The sequence below is a fragment of the Panthera tigris genome, chromosome A3, assembly GCF_018350195.1.
Source record: "Panthera tigris isolate Pti1 chromosome A3, P.tigris_Pti1_mat1.1, whole genome shotgun sequence".
NCBI lineage: Eukaryota > Metazoa > Chordata > Mammalia > Carnivora > Felidae > Panthera > Panthera tigris.
In genome coordinates this window covers 79,469,384-79,483,989 of record NC_056662.1, presented here as the reverse complement: position 1 = coordinate 79,483,989, position 14,606 = coordinate 79,469,384, and the positions used below count along the sequence as shown (strand labels likewise).

Here is a 14,606-nt window from a genome sequence, read left to right as displayed (position 1 = left end):
AGAATTTAAAGTAATGGTCATAAAGATGTTCACTGGACTGGAGAAAAGAATGGAGGCCCTCCGGGAGACCATGAGGTCTCACAGGGACAGAAAACATAAAAAAAGGACCAATCAGAGATGAACAACTCCATAAATGAAATTAAAAATACACTAAATAGAATGATTAGTAAACTAGAGGAAGCAGAAGAATAGATCAGTAACCTGGAGGACAAAGTAATGGAAAGTACTCAAGCTGAACAGGAGAGAGAAAAAAATAGTAATAAAAATTACACCAAGTAATTAAAATGGCAAAAAGTAGGGATAGAACATTTTAAAAGCAGCCAGAGGAAAATGAAACAGTTATATAAAAGGGAAACCCCTTAAGTTATCCGCTGATTTTTCAATGGAAACTGGAGGCCAGTAGGGGGTGGCATGACATATTCAAAGAGCTGAAAGGAAAAAACTTGTAACCAAGAACATTCTATCCAGCAAGGCTATCATTCATAAAAGAAGAGATAGAGCTTCCCAGAAAAAAGGTAATGGAATTCACTGGCACTAAACCAGCCCTAAAAAGAAGAAATGTTAAAGAGGATCCTTTGAGTGAAAGGAAAGACCATAGGCAGGAATAACAAAAGTAGGAAGCACAAAAGCCGTAAAATTAAGTATATCTAGAAAAATGAATCAATGGATTCAGACTCGGTTCAAAAATAAGTGAGCATCAATTTAATATAGACTGCTATATGCATATTTTTTATGTTTATTTATTTTTGAAAGAGAGAGACAGAGAGAGTGCCAGCAGGGAAGGGGTAGAGAGAGAGGGAGACACAGAATCTGAAGCAGGCTCCAGGCTCCGAGCTGTCAGCACAGAGCCCCACGCAAGGCTCAAACTCACAAACTGTGAGATCATGACCTGAGCCAGAGCGAAGTCAGATACTTAACCAACTGACCCACCAGGCGCCCCATTTAGTGACTGTTTAAAGACAGTTGGGACTATGGATCCATTCCTCTACTGGAAATCAACTGCATACTACTTCCACTAATTGTGCTGTCAGGCCTGTGTATCTGACTTCTCCCCGGACCACATGTACATCTCAGGCACTAATTAAAATAACCAAGTGCACAATTTATCCAATTAATCAAGGCACACTTCTTTACAGCCAACTGTACCAGGCACTAGGGATAGAACACTGAGCAAGTCAGACATAGTACTAGCTCTGGCATTCTTTTAGGACACTCTTTGGAAGCATATTGTTTATATGACAGGTGTAGTATGAGAGCACATCGCACAGAATGACAGCCATTTCTACAAGAGGAAATCTGAGGTGTACAACTATTTACATTCCCAGAACTAGAATTCTTTGGGATGCTTACTCTAGACCTTTTGTAAAGATTATATTCCGCCAGTTATTACTTTTCCAAGTTTCATATTCCATCACTCCCTACTTATTTAAATGCTGCATAAAAGCAGCTACAGATGTCTGACAAAGGCATAAATAGACAGAATTTGCTTTGGAAAGATCTCTTTTTAAATGATGTCTCTAGGAATGTAGTATAAAGGAAAATAGTGTTTCTGAACACATACCATAGCCACACACTGTGCTAGCCACTAGGAACACAGAAGTAACAAAACTAGTTCCTTGTTATTACACAATTTGCAATCTCCTAGAGGACACTAACACATGAACACATCCTCTCTGTAGAGGGAAATAAAACACAATAGGGATATGTGTGGGAGGCTATATAAGTTACCTAGGATATGCATAACAATATCAACTCTGATAGGCCACTGAACTCTAGTTCGCCATTAATAAAAACATCAGAAAATCCTTACTTGAGAGAGAAAAATACCTTTAATTGAGAATTTTACCCTGGATCAGTCACTTCTTGAAATAGGAAAGAGGACTGGTCAATCCTGAGTATTCTTTCTTTTTATTAAAAAAAATTTTTTTTAATGTTTATTTATTTTTTGGAGAGTGAGCGCACAAGTGGGGGAGGGGCAGAGAAAGAGGGAGACACAGAACCTAAAACAGTTCAGAGACACAGAGTCCAGTCTCCGAACCATCAGCACAGAGCCTGACGTGGGGCTCAAACTCATGAACCCCAAGATCATGACCTGAGCCCGAGGTAGATGCTTAACTGACTGAGACACCCAGGTGCCCCATGAAGTCTTTTTTTTTTTTTAAACATAAGTACTCTGATATCACTTACATGTGGAATCTAAAAAATCCAAACTTGTGAAAACAAAGAGTAAAATGGTGGTTACCAGGGGATGAGGGGTGGGGAGGACAGATGTTTAAAAGTACAAACTTGCAACAAGTAGCAAATAAATAGAGATCTAATGCACAGTATAGTGGATACAGACAATAACACTGTATTATAATCAAACTTGCTAAGAGACTAGATCTTAATTATTCTAACTACTAACAAGAAATGATAAATATGTGATGTGATAGAGGTGCTGTAGAGGAGTTTTGCACAGAGAGTCATGACACTGAGGCTTTTCCTTCCAGGAAGCAACTTTATTCTTGCCGGCAGGGCTCAGTTGGGTTCGTACCCAAAGAACTGAACCCCAAACGTGACATGGCATAGTTTTTTATATATTTTCGACTTTTTTGTCTCTCATATATGGTAACACATAAACATGAAGTTTGATTAAGTGGTCTCATGTTACAAGGTCGTGAGGGATGTTGTCATGTACAATGTACAGCCAGGTTGCCTTGAGGTTTTTTGCTTGTTTGTTTGTCTGTTTTTCCCTTAAGGAGGGGATCCTACCACAGTGCTAATTATTGCTACAATGGTAATCATATAACAATATATAAATCAATATATAAATATATAAACAATATGTAAATCAAGTCAACATGTTGTACACATTAAATTTACATGTTATATATCAAATATTTCAATTTTAGAAACTATTTCTTTAATAATATATATTTAAAATTTTTTAAATGTTTATTTATTTTTGAGAGAGAAAGAGAGAGAGAAAGAGCAGGGGAAGGGCAGAGAGAGAGAGGGGGAGACACAGAATCCAAAACAAGTTCCAGACTCCAAGCTATCAGCACAGAGCCGATGCAGAGTTCGAATTCAGGAACAGCGAGATCATGACCTGAGCTGAAGCCAGACACTTAACTGACTGAGCCACCCAGGTGCCCCATTTTTCTTTTATAATATTAACTCTAACAAGTATACTTAACAAAATAAAATTAATTGTGTAATTTTATTACAAAATTGGAACAATGAATAATATTTTCCCCTATCATTTAAAAAAAATTTTTTTAAGTTTATTCATTATTGAGAGAGAGAGAGAGACAGAGACAGAGACAGAGAATGAGCAGGGGAGGGGCAGAGAGAGGAGGAGACACAGAATCCGAAGCAGGCTCCAGGCTCCGAGCTGTCAGCACAGAGCCCGACACAGGGCTCGAACTCACAAACTGTGAGATCATGACCTGAGCTGAAGTTGGACGCCCAACAAACTGAGCCACCCAGGTGCCCCATATTTTCCCCTATCTTAAATGAAATTAAATATATACTGCTAGCTAGTGTTTCAACAACATGAAAATGAACTTGCCTCATAAGAATTATTCTTAATAATACATGCAAAATTATTCTTATTCTCCAAAGGTAAAAAGGATCTTTACTCTTCTTACTCAGTAAACACATGCTCAATTTCCTGGCTTTGGATTTCTTGTCTTCCTTACTCCTTCTCTGGATAAAGGTGAATAAATCCATCACTATGACAACTCTGCAGATTACTTTCAGATGTGTAATTCTGCCCCAACGTATTGCCTGAGCATAAGTCCTGTATTACCAACTTTATGCTAGACATTGTCATAAAGGCATCTTGCTAGTGCTTTAAACCTAATAAATATGTCCCCCAAAATGAACTCCGATGCCACTTAATCCTAGGTTGAAATCCTAGTTCCACCACTTTGCTAGCTATGAAACAATGAGTAAATTACTTACAAACCCTGAGCCTGTTTTCTTCTCTGTAAAATGCAGAAAAGAGTAGTTCCTTTGATAAGAGATTATGATGTCTAAATAAGGTAATGTATGTAAAGACAAGAGGACAGTGCCTGACACACAGAAATCATTCAAAATACATTAGCCATTTTGTCTCTCAAATTTGTTCTTTACTCTGTTTTCAATTTCTTCAAAGGGTATCACTATCTTTCCAGTCACAAACCTCAAATTCCCATGGTACTCTTTGACATTTTTTTTTTCCTTATGGCTAACATCCAGTTAGTTGCCAAATATTTCAATTCTGCCCAAACAAATCCAATTGAAATCAACACTCATTTATGGAAAACGCACTACGTTTATAGGCATTGTGCTAATGTATATGGGGATATAAAGAAGAGTAAGGCTTAGAACTTGCCTTTAAGAATGGGCTGGGGGGGCGCCTGGGTGGCGCAGTCGGTTAAGCGTCCGACTTCAGCCTAGTCACGATCTCGCGGTCCGTGAGTTCGAGCCCCGCGTCAGGCTCTGGGCTGATGGCTCGGAGCCTGGAGCCTGTTTCAGATTCTGTGTCTCCCTCTCTCTCTGCCCCTCCCCCGTTCGTGCTCTGTCTCTCTCTGTCCCAAAAATAAATTAAAAACGTTGAAAAAAAAAAAAATTAAAAAAAAAAAAAAAAAAAGAATGGGCTGGGATGGGGTGCTTGGTGGCTCAGTTAGTTGAGTGTCCAACTCTTGATTTTGGCTCAGTTCATGATCCCAGAGTCCTGGGATAGAGCCCCGTGTCAGGCTCTGCACTGAGAGTAGAGACTATTTAGAATCTCTCTCCTTCTGTCTGTATCTCTCTCCCTCTCTCTCTCCTCCCACTCCCGTTCACACACACTTTCTTAAAAAAATAAATAAATAAAAAAGAAGAAGAAAGAGAAAAAAGGAATGAAACAAGAAAAGAAAAGAAAAGAAAAGAAAAGAAAAGAAAAGAAAAGAAAAGAAAAGAAAAAAGAAAAAGAGGCATGGGGCCATGTTAGCAGAACTATAGCCAATAAACATTGTGATATGGGTTCTAGTTCTTCCATGTATTATGAAGCCTGAGGAAATTTATTTCAGAAATCCACTTACCTAGTTTCATTTTGTTCAACTATAAAGTGGTAGTTATAATTCTTACCTCACAGAATTATATCCAGGATTAACTGAGGTGACATAAAATAAAGGGCTCCAACCAAAGGCTGATACGTTATATATGGGCTTATTTTTCTTCTTAATTCATATTCTTTAAAGATCAAGTTGTGGGATAAGTTTAGGGTGATGCAGGTGGGTAAGAACTGTGATAAGCTATAGAGAATCTAAATGATCTTTTAAAGGGGGTGGCCACCATTTCACTTCAGCCAAGTACTGCTAAATAGAAACACAGGCCCAGTAATGTTTTTGAGTTTAAGACAAGTCAGAAAGGTCACATTAATGCGAACTCTTCAGTTTCTTAAACTGTTGGCATGTAATTCAAATTCTTTTTAAAAAGTGTGCACCAAATAAAACATCTGCTAAGACCTGCAGGACCAATTCACAGTCTATGCCTTAATGGCTCAAAGGAAAGGCAGAAGTTGCAAATATAGTTCTCCTGATAGAAGCTTTAAAACTTTGGTGAGAGTAGAAGGTAATGCTTTTGGTTTTATCACTTGGTTCTTAGTTTTACCTGTGCTGAGAAACTGATAACAGACAAAATAGAGAAGACAAATTAGATACTGCTTTTCAGAGACAATGCCAGACAGAGAAAACAAAATTCCTGAATACCATTTAGCCTTCTGGATCCAGAGTGTTGCATAACACAAAACTTGACTGGTCTTTGTACCTGGTTTCTCGGACAGAACATCTATACCCTTGAGTATTCCCCAGTAATAAGAACATCTCGTTATTCATGAGTGGGCCATGATAGTTTGCACTAATGAGGTGACTCATTGTGGGCCCCTACAGAGCTTATGATGTTAAAGAGATGACTCAGGGTGGGGACTGGCAAAGCAGGAAAGGCCAACTACATGACCACAGGGTTGGGGTTGGCTTTGCGCCACTTAGCATTAGCCCAACCTCTGGGCAAGGCAGGAGAGCTAGAGACTGAGTTCAACTGTGTGGCCAATGATATAATCAATCATGGCTAGGTAATGCAACCCCAATAAAAACTCTGGACACAGGAACTCTGAGGAGCTTGTGCTAGGAGGGTGATATGTCTTGATTCCAAGGGCAGAAAGCATGAAAGCACTGTGTGTGGAACCCTCACAGACTTCAACTTATGTGTCTTTTCATTTGGCAGGTCCTAATTTGTATCCTATATAATTAAATTGTAATCATTAGTACACTGCTTTCCTGAATTCTATGAATTGTTCCAGCTTCCAGCTATTTATTGAATCTGAGGGGTCTAGTGGGAAAATCCCCATATTTGAATCCAGTTAGTCAGAAGTGTAGGTGTTCTGGGACCCCAAAACTTGCAATCAGAGTCTGAAGTGATGGCAGTCGTTGGTGACTGTGCCTTTAACTTAGGAGATTTATGCTAACTCCAGGTGGCTATTAGCATCAGAATTGAATATTGTAGGGGTACCTGGTTGGCTCAGTTGGTTAAGCATCCAACTTTGGCTCAGGTCATGATCTCATGCTTCATGGGTTCAAGTCCACAGAGGGCTCTGTGCTGATGGCTTGGAGCCTGGAGCCTGCTTCGGATTCTGTGTCTCCTTCTCTCTCTGCCCCTCCCCCACTTGCACTCTGTCTCTCTGTCTCTCTCTGTCTCTCTCTCTCTCTCTCTCTCTGTCAAAAATAAATAAACATTAAAAAAAAAAAAAAAAAAGAACTGATGGGGCACCTGGGTGGCTCAGTCAGTTGGGCATCCAACTTTGGCTCAAGTCATGATCTCATAGCTCATGAATTCAAGCCCCGTGCTGGGCTCTCTGTTGACAGCTCAGAGCCTGAGTCTGCTTCAGATTCTCTGTCCCTCTCTTGCTCTGCCCCTCCCCCACTCGCGTGTGCTCTCTCTAAGAATAAATAAAACATTAAAAAAATTTTTAAGAATTGAATATTGTGGTATTGCAGAGCATATCCTTTAAGATTTTACACTATATACAGATATATAGATATAGATTTATAGACATATAGATGTATCTAAATTGTTAGGGCCAGAGAAAACTCTAATCTCAGGAATAATCAGGAACCAACCATTCTCTTACATTCTAAATTCAACAGCTTGTATTTCAGCCACAAGTAATAATGTTAACAAAGCAGATGTCAAATGTTACAATGAGAAGACAAAGTCAAATTGGAAATTATCATTTTTTAAAAGCAAAATGGAAAACTAATATTTATTCCCCTTGGAAACTTGTCACAGAAAGAAACACAATCAGAAGGGTTTGTCCTTCATGCCCCAGCAATATGCATGATTACTTCTTCTCACTCAACTTCAGTCTTTGCCCTTCCCATTATACCAGCCCCCTTCACCTTCATGTGGTAGGCCTCCCATCTGAGTTTCTACTCCTACCACCACCTGAGCTCTCATTATTTTCTCAAGTCATACTGCCTGGCCTTAATCAATGAGGGCTCTCCTCTCATATTTACTATCAGTTTGTTAAATTATTTTAGTTGTCTTACTGAAAACCTCCAAATCAACCACATCTGCTTCTGTCCTTGTTCTGCAGATTCCTAAAACACAGAGTTAATATCATGTTAAAATTTGATGTCAACATCAGAAAAATTAAAACGAAAGTCAGAATATAAAAATACCTGCTTTTTGTTATAGCAAAGCCAAGTTTTCCTAAATCCCAAATATTACTACAGCTCTAGACAAAAACTATTTAATAAAGTTGGACTGACTGATTTTGACAGTGGTAAAAGTCTTTAGTATTCTTAGAAAATTAAACTTTTATTCATATTTCTTAATGAAATTTGGTCATGTATTCTGGAAATATATACAACATACATGTAGGACTTAATATAAGGAGTAATAAAAGTTGTGTCCTATCACCTAGCTGAAGAATACAATATGATTATCTCTGAAGCTCCTACATCCCCCTTCCCCTTTTCCCCCTTCCCAAATGCATTATCTAATCTTTCCCTTAGAAGTAGCCACTATTCTTGCTGTAACTTGTGGGAGTCACTTTTATTTATTTGTTTGCTTATTTATATGTTTATTTTAATGTTTATTTATTTATCTTGAGAGAGAGAGAGAGAGAGAGAAAGAGAGAGAGAGAGAACATGTGAGCAGGGGGAGGGGCTGAGAGAGAAGAAAGTCAGAATCCCAAGCAGGCTATGCACTGTCAGGGTGGGGTGATCCCACGAACCATGAGACCATGACCTGAGCCAAAATCAAGAGTCCTATGCTTACCCACTGAGCCACCTAGGCACCTTTCTGGGAGTCACTTTTAATATCCAATTTTCCCTTACTTTCATTTCATGAAAAGACTATTATTTCTTCATTGAATCACCTTTGCATCTTTGTTGAAATCAATTGACCATGTACATGTGAGTCTATTTCTGGACTCTGCATTCTTGCATTGACCTATGTGTTTATACTTTTCCAATTAACTGGGACCAAACACCAAATGACTTTAGTTTGACGGTTATATTGTGATCAGTATGTTTCTTCATTAACTGGGCTTTGAGACAATAATCAGCATCCTATAAATAGAACATGAGACTAAGAATCAATGGAAATTAATTCTAGAACAAGTCCATCATCAGTGAACTGAAATCACATATCTCTATGTGTCTTAGGAATAATGATACCTACCACATTGTTGAAAGTCAACCGAGAAACCAACCGAGAAAACAGAAAAAATGCTTTGAATGGGCAACCCAAAATATGTTTTTTCTAATTTTTCATTTAGGAGCCTAATTTTAAGTACTTGTAAATATGTTTCTACCCTTTTCTCCACATCTGAATATTGAAACCTGAGCTTTAGCAATAACAAACTTTAGCAATAACAAATAGCCTACAAAATCTGTATAAATTTGGTTTTGATTTACATCCCTGATCAGTCATTATAAGAGTGTAGTCAAAATTTCCCCTCACTACTCTCTGGGAAACTAGGCATTTTCATAATTTTCATGCAGATTTTGCCCTCTTCTCACTCAATCTATAGTGGAAGTATTGAAATTCTAAACAAAGACTATCCTAAGAGAGCACATTAGTAAAGAAAGGGAAAAAAGGCAAGGTGGGGAGTTTCTTTTCTACTGGTAATTTCAGGAAATCACTGTAATATTAGAAATGACAAGTAATTCAAGAATTCAATTGTCCTCTCTCCAACTTTATCTTTCAAAAAAAAAAATCAAACTAAGTCTGAGTGGTATCAGCTTAGCTGCCAATAACCAGTCAAAATGACCAGGAAATACCACTATTAATTCTGCTGTACTTTTACAGTGGTAAATGGAAAGACCCAACCATGCCATCAACCCCAATGGGTTTGTCAAATATACTCCTTTTCCCTGGTGACTAGCTGTTTCTCATTCTTGTTTCTCTTTTTCTCTTATTTTCTTTCCCAGTTTTAAAATTCTAACTTAATAATCAAACTACATAACAGAATTCAAATCATCACAAAGTTTTCCAGTTAAATGGTTCCTCCTCTTCTAAATTACACAGAAACATCTAAGTTAATTTTTACCTTCAGTTATAATCTATCAAAAGTTTTACTCAGAGGGCTTTTATTAAAAACAAATGAACAATTATAATAAACATTATATTTTCAGGGTGCCTGGGTTGCTCAGTCAGTTGAGCATCTTGACACTTGATTTCAGCTCAGGTCATGATCCTAGGGTTGATGAGCCCTGTGTCAGGCTCTGCACTGAGCACGGAGCCTGCTTGGGATTCTCTTTCTCCCTCTGCCCCTCCCCTGCTCATTCTGTCTCTCTAAAATAAATAAATAAATAAATAAATAAATAAATAAATAAATAAAAGTAAGTAAGTTAGTATATACAAAAATGTAACAGTGATTGTAATTTTCTAGGTCATGGTAGCCTGGAATTATAATTAGTTTGGATCCATACATTTTGAATCTCTGCATCCTATTGATAGTATTTCAAGCCTCATCACCAACTGACCATGTAAAAATATGTAATTCAAAGGAACACGGTCAGTCTTATTATTATATCAGTATTCATCACTGTAAAAATATAATAAGGCTGACTGTGTTCCTTTAAATAACATATTTGCATCCATGCACTGAAGAATAATTTTAACAATACTATATGGGTTAAAGTAACTTGACAGTTGAGTTTCTGAGAACAGAGTAGACAATCTCCCTTAAAAGACATAAAATATAATAAATATAATAAACATCCTTTTAAATAAATAGTTAAGCTCACAAAAAAGCAAAAGGGCAAAAAACAGAGGGAGCTTAAAATCAGTAGTTTTTAATACAATGCAGAAGATCCATAAAAGGCAAGGAGGGAACTGAGACTCCTGGATAAAGCTGCAAGTTTCAGAGCTCTTCTTCCTCAGCAAAAGGGTTAACAAGCCAAAGATCTGCTTTATCTAAGAGAAGCAAACAAAGAGATCACATGAGATCTCACTCCCAAATTATAAAACACAGGAAGAAAAAAGCCACTGTGACAAATTTTATTTGTCAATTTGACTGGGCTAACGGATATCCCGATAGCCGGGAGAACATTATTTCTGGGTGTGTCTGTGAGGGTGTTTCCAGAAGAAATTAGCATTTGAATGAGTAGACTGAGTAAAGAAGATATGCCTTCAACAATATGGTTAGACACTGTCCAATCCATCAAGAGTTCAATAGCACAAAAAGGAGAAACCAGGGTGAATTCTCTCTCTCTCTCTCCTCTTGAGTTCGGGCATCAATCTTCTGCTCTCAGACATGGGAGCTCCTGGTTTTTAAGCCTTCAGCCTCAGCCTGGGAATTGTACCGTTAGTGCCCCTGATTCTCAGATCTTTGGACTCGGACTGAATTACACCATGAGCTTTCCTGTCTCCAACTTGTAGATGGCAGATCATGGGACTTCTAGGTCTCCTTAACTATGTGAACCAATTCCTGTAATAAATCTCCTCTTATCTACATATCTGTAATTATCTTATTGGTTCTGTTTTCTCTAAAGAACACTGACTAATACAGTCACCATGAGTGAGAGAATGCAGAAACAAATTGTAGAGTTTAGGCCTTCAAGAACTTCACAAAATGGAATCATAAGATACAGAATGAAGAACACTACATCATTTTAAATGACCAGGCAGATCTTAAAAAGAGCCAAAGAGAATTTCTAGAAATTAAATATAATCACTAAATTTAAGTGGAAGCTCTAATTTCAAAGAAAAATGCTAAAAATGTTCACACTGATGTCCAAATTTACGTAAAAGAGATTCTTAAGTTAATATGTATATTAAAAATTCTAGCAAACATATAGGCCAATTTCTCTACCCAAATATATTTAGAGTAATTAATGTAGCAATATTGTTTTAAGGAATATAGTTTTGTGCTCTAGAACTTGATATTTGATTTTACTGTAAGAAATCCTGTCTTGTTCATTCATCTTATCATTTAAGATTTATTGAGTACCTCCTATGTGCTGGGCAGATATAAATAAAATCAAGTAAGTTTTAACATCTCTCAGTATGAAAATAAGAGGTAATATTTCGTTTGTGATCATAAAACAATTTGATTTTTATGTTAAGATTCAAATAGACTAAGTAAGAAAGAAATATGCCAAGACTGAGGAGACTTTCTTTATTAAGTTTAGTAAAGAAAGCACGATTGGCAATCAGAATACTTTTGCAGCTAATATACTGTGTCTCAATTTCTCATCTAAATACTGACTTTGTTCATTCTACTAACTTCAAAAAGAGATGGTAGGGTAACACAAAAACAGATATAAATGGGCTGTAAATGTGCTATGCTATATGGATAGAAGTAACTTGTCAAATAATGTTTTTTTTTTAATGTTTATTTGTTTATTCTGAGAGAGAGGGGAGGAGGGAGGGAGAGAGAGAGACCAAAGCAGGCTTCACATTGTCGGCGCAGAGTCTGATGCAGGGCTTGAACCCACCAACCTTAAGATCACGACCTGAGCTGAAATCAAGAGTCAGATACTTGACTGAGCCACCCAGGCATCCCTGTCAAATGACATTTTAAAGGAAAAGAATAAAACATTTATTCATGTGATTTGTCTTATATTGGTTAATCCATCTATTATGTTTTAAGAGAAAATCTTCAAGGACACGACTGAGAGACAATTCTCTATAGGTCTCTCACATTTCTGGATGTTTTGTGAGCTAAAGCCCTGACTTTGTTTGTTCCAGGCTGTCTTTTCAAAAATGTTAGTATAGCAAACAGCTTTGGAAAATAATCTCCCTTTGGAATAGCAGGTTTGTTTACTGTCTAGTATAGTACAGATAATGTCTCTGCCCAGGAATCAGGGTCCCTCTCCTATAATGTAATCAACTGCACGTGCAGGTGTCACCTGGCCCTCTTGGCATCACTCTGGTAGAACTGGGGCTTGGGCACCTGGTGCAAATGCTGATGCTCTGGCTACTATTCCTACAGCCGTGAGTAAATAAAAGTCCTTTGTCTTTGACCCAGGGACCTGCTGGCATCCATGAAACCGTGGCAGACTAACTTGTTAGCTGGCAAGTAAAGGTAAAATCTCAGACTCTACCTGGTTCTTGAGACAAAAAACACAGTAATTCATCTTTATTCTTTAGTCAACACAACACTCAAATACACTGGGACACACTGTTTTGTGTTCACTAACTCCATAACAACCCAAATTTGTCAGAGTAAACAATTTATTCAAATGTTTGTATTCTTCTGTTCCAAGATGGTCTTCAGTAACCTTCCAACTCAACAGTATAGATCTATCAAAGTTCTTCAGCAGAGCCAACCCCACACTCATTATTTCATCAGGAATATTTACGTTTTAAATTCCTTATCCTTGGCTTTCCTTTACATTAAAAAAAATCTTTTTAACGTTTATATTTGAGAGAGAGAGAGAGACAGACAGTGTGTGAGAAGAGGAGGGGCAGAGAGAGATGGAGACAGAATCTGAAGCAGGCTCCAGGCTCTGAGCTATCAGCACAAAACCTGATGTGGAGCTTGAACCTATGAACGGTGAGATCATGATCTGAGCTGAAGTTGGACGTTCAACTGACTGAGCCACCCAGGCGCCCCTCCTTTATGTTTTTGCAGAATGTGTTTTTATAATGTTGAATGCAACTAATGTTAGTATTTGAAACAGTCTTCCAAGTCCAGAGAACGTGAGTTGTAATAACAGAAAAAAAAAAATAGCACAATGAAAAGCAAGGACCATATAAATGTGAACCTCTTGGGTTCTAAAACCTTATCAGCTAGAGATTTTTTTCTCATAAACACATGCCACCAGACACAAGAAAATGTAGAGCTGTATACAAGTACATGCTTGCTATTAAAAAAACAAGTCAAAGTGCTGATCTCAATTAGTTAGTTGATTATGCAGGGATGGTTCAAGTGTGATGTGTTTAACAGTTTCACCTTTACTCAATAACAGCTGGTTAAACAGGTGTGCCTCTGTTGCCTGTTGCTCTGTATTGTCAACTGAGTACAGTTGGTGTGCGATGTATGATTTTACTGCTAGGTAATGATGACACGAATAGTACAAGTAGCAGATGTGTTATTAGTAGCACCAGGATAATGTATGAAGACTTTAACAAGTCTCACAAATTCACAGGCTCCATAGTATGAGAAAAATCTAAAATAAACACAATCTTTTTCTGTTGACCTCTGAGGAGATTCAAATAATTTAAGTCCTAAAGCTGAGTTAATTACAGAGATAAACTTCACTGATACTGAAAGTGTCCAAATGTGTGTTTGGAAAGGTTAGACAGTATGTACCGAGCATACTGTTCTACTTTCTTCCTTTTTCAAGTAGTCTTGATTTTCCATTAAGTACTACTTTTTATTTTTCATCGAACTGTGTTACTTTCCTACTCTCACAACTCAAATTCTGAGGACTCAAAAGGGTGTTTCAAATGCTAACACTAGTTACATAAAACATTTTAAAAACACAGCTGGTAATACTAGTATGAAGGTCAAGACAAAGCCATATGAAAATACTGATAAAACTGAAAATACAAAAGCACAGGGACATTTGTTTGTCAAGTTTTCTAAGAAAATGAAAAGTTAAATTAATCTTGGGAAAACAAAACAAAACAAAACCTGGTCACTGTAAGAGCTAGGCTACAGTTTAGGTCTCTTGCCATCCAACTCACACTCAGGTTTTTCCTCAGATCATACTGCATTATTTCTAATTTCTAACAGTGAGTATAGAATATCAGTAAGATTATGTGCCTGGCGTCTAGAATGGCCAAGGAGAAGAAGCCTAAGTCGAGGACTCTTTCCCCATGTTCTTCCCCCCAAAATAGCTTTAGGTAGCCCACCCCTTCTTTCTTCAGACAAAAATGTTCTACTTCCAGTAATGGTGAAGTAGCTTATATTTAACCTACCATCCCACAGAGAATTCTAACAACTGGCCAAAACAAAACAAGAACTTTCCGAAGGCAATAAAAAACAACAGCAGACAGAAACTGCTGGAGAGTCAATATCTAGGAATGGTACTGGCTGAGATAATTTGCTGTGTCCCCATCCTTTTTTTCAATTTTAAACAGCTTTTCACTGACAGTAGACTCTAGTAAGTGCTGGATTGGCAGCTAAAATTCAGAAATCT

General features: G+C 37.6%; 1 protein-coding gene across 3 annotated transcripts in view; it reads right to left on the bottom strand.

Moving 5' to 3' along the window:
• COMMD1 (copper metabolism domain containing 1) overlaps nucleotides 1-14,606 on the bottom strand; it is a 183,832-nt gene that overhangs the window by 28,555 nt on the left and 140,671 nt on the right. The window lies entirely within an intron of this gene.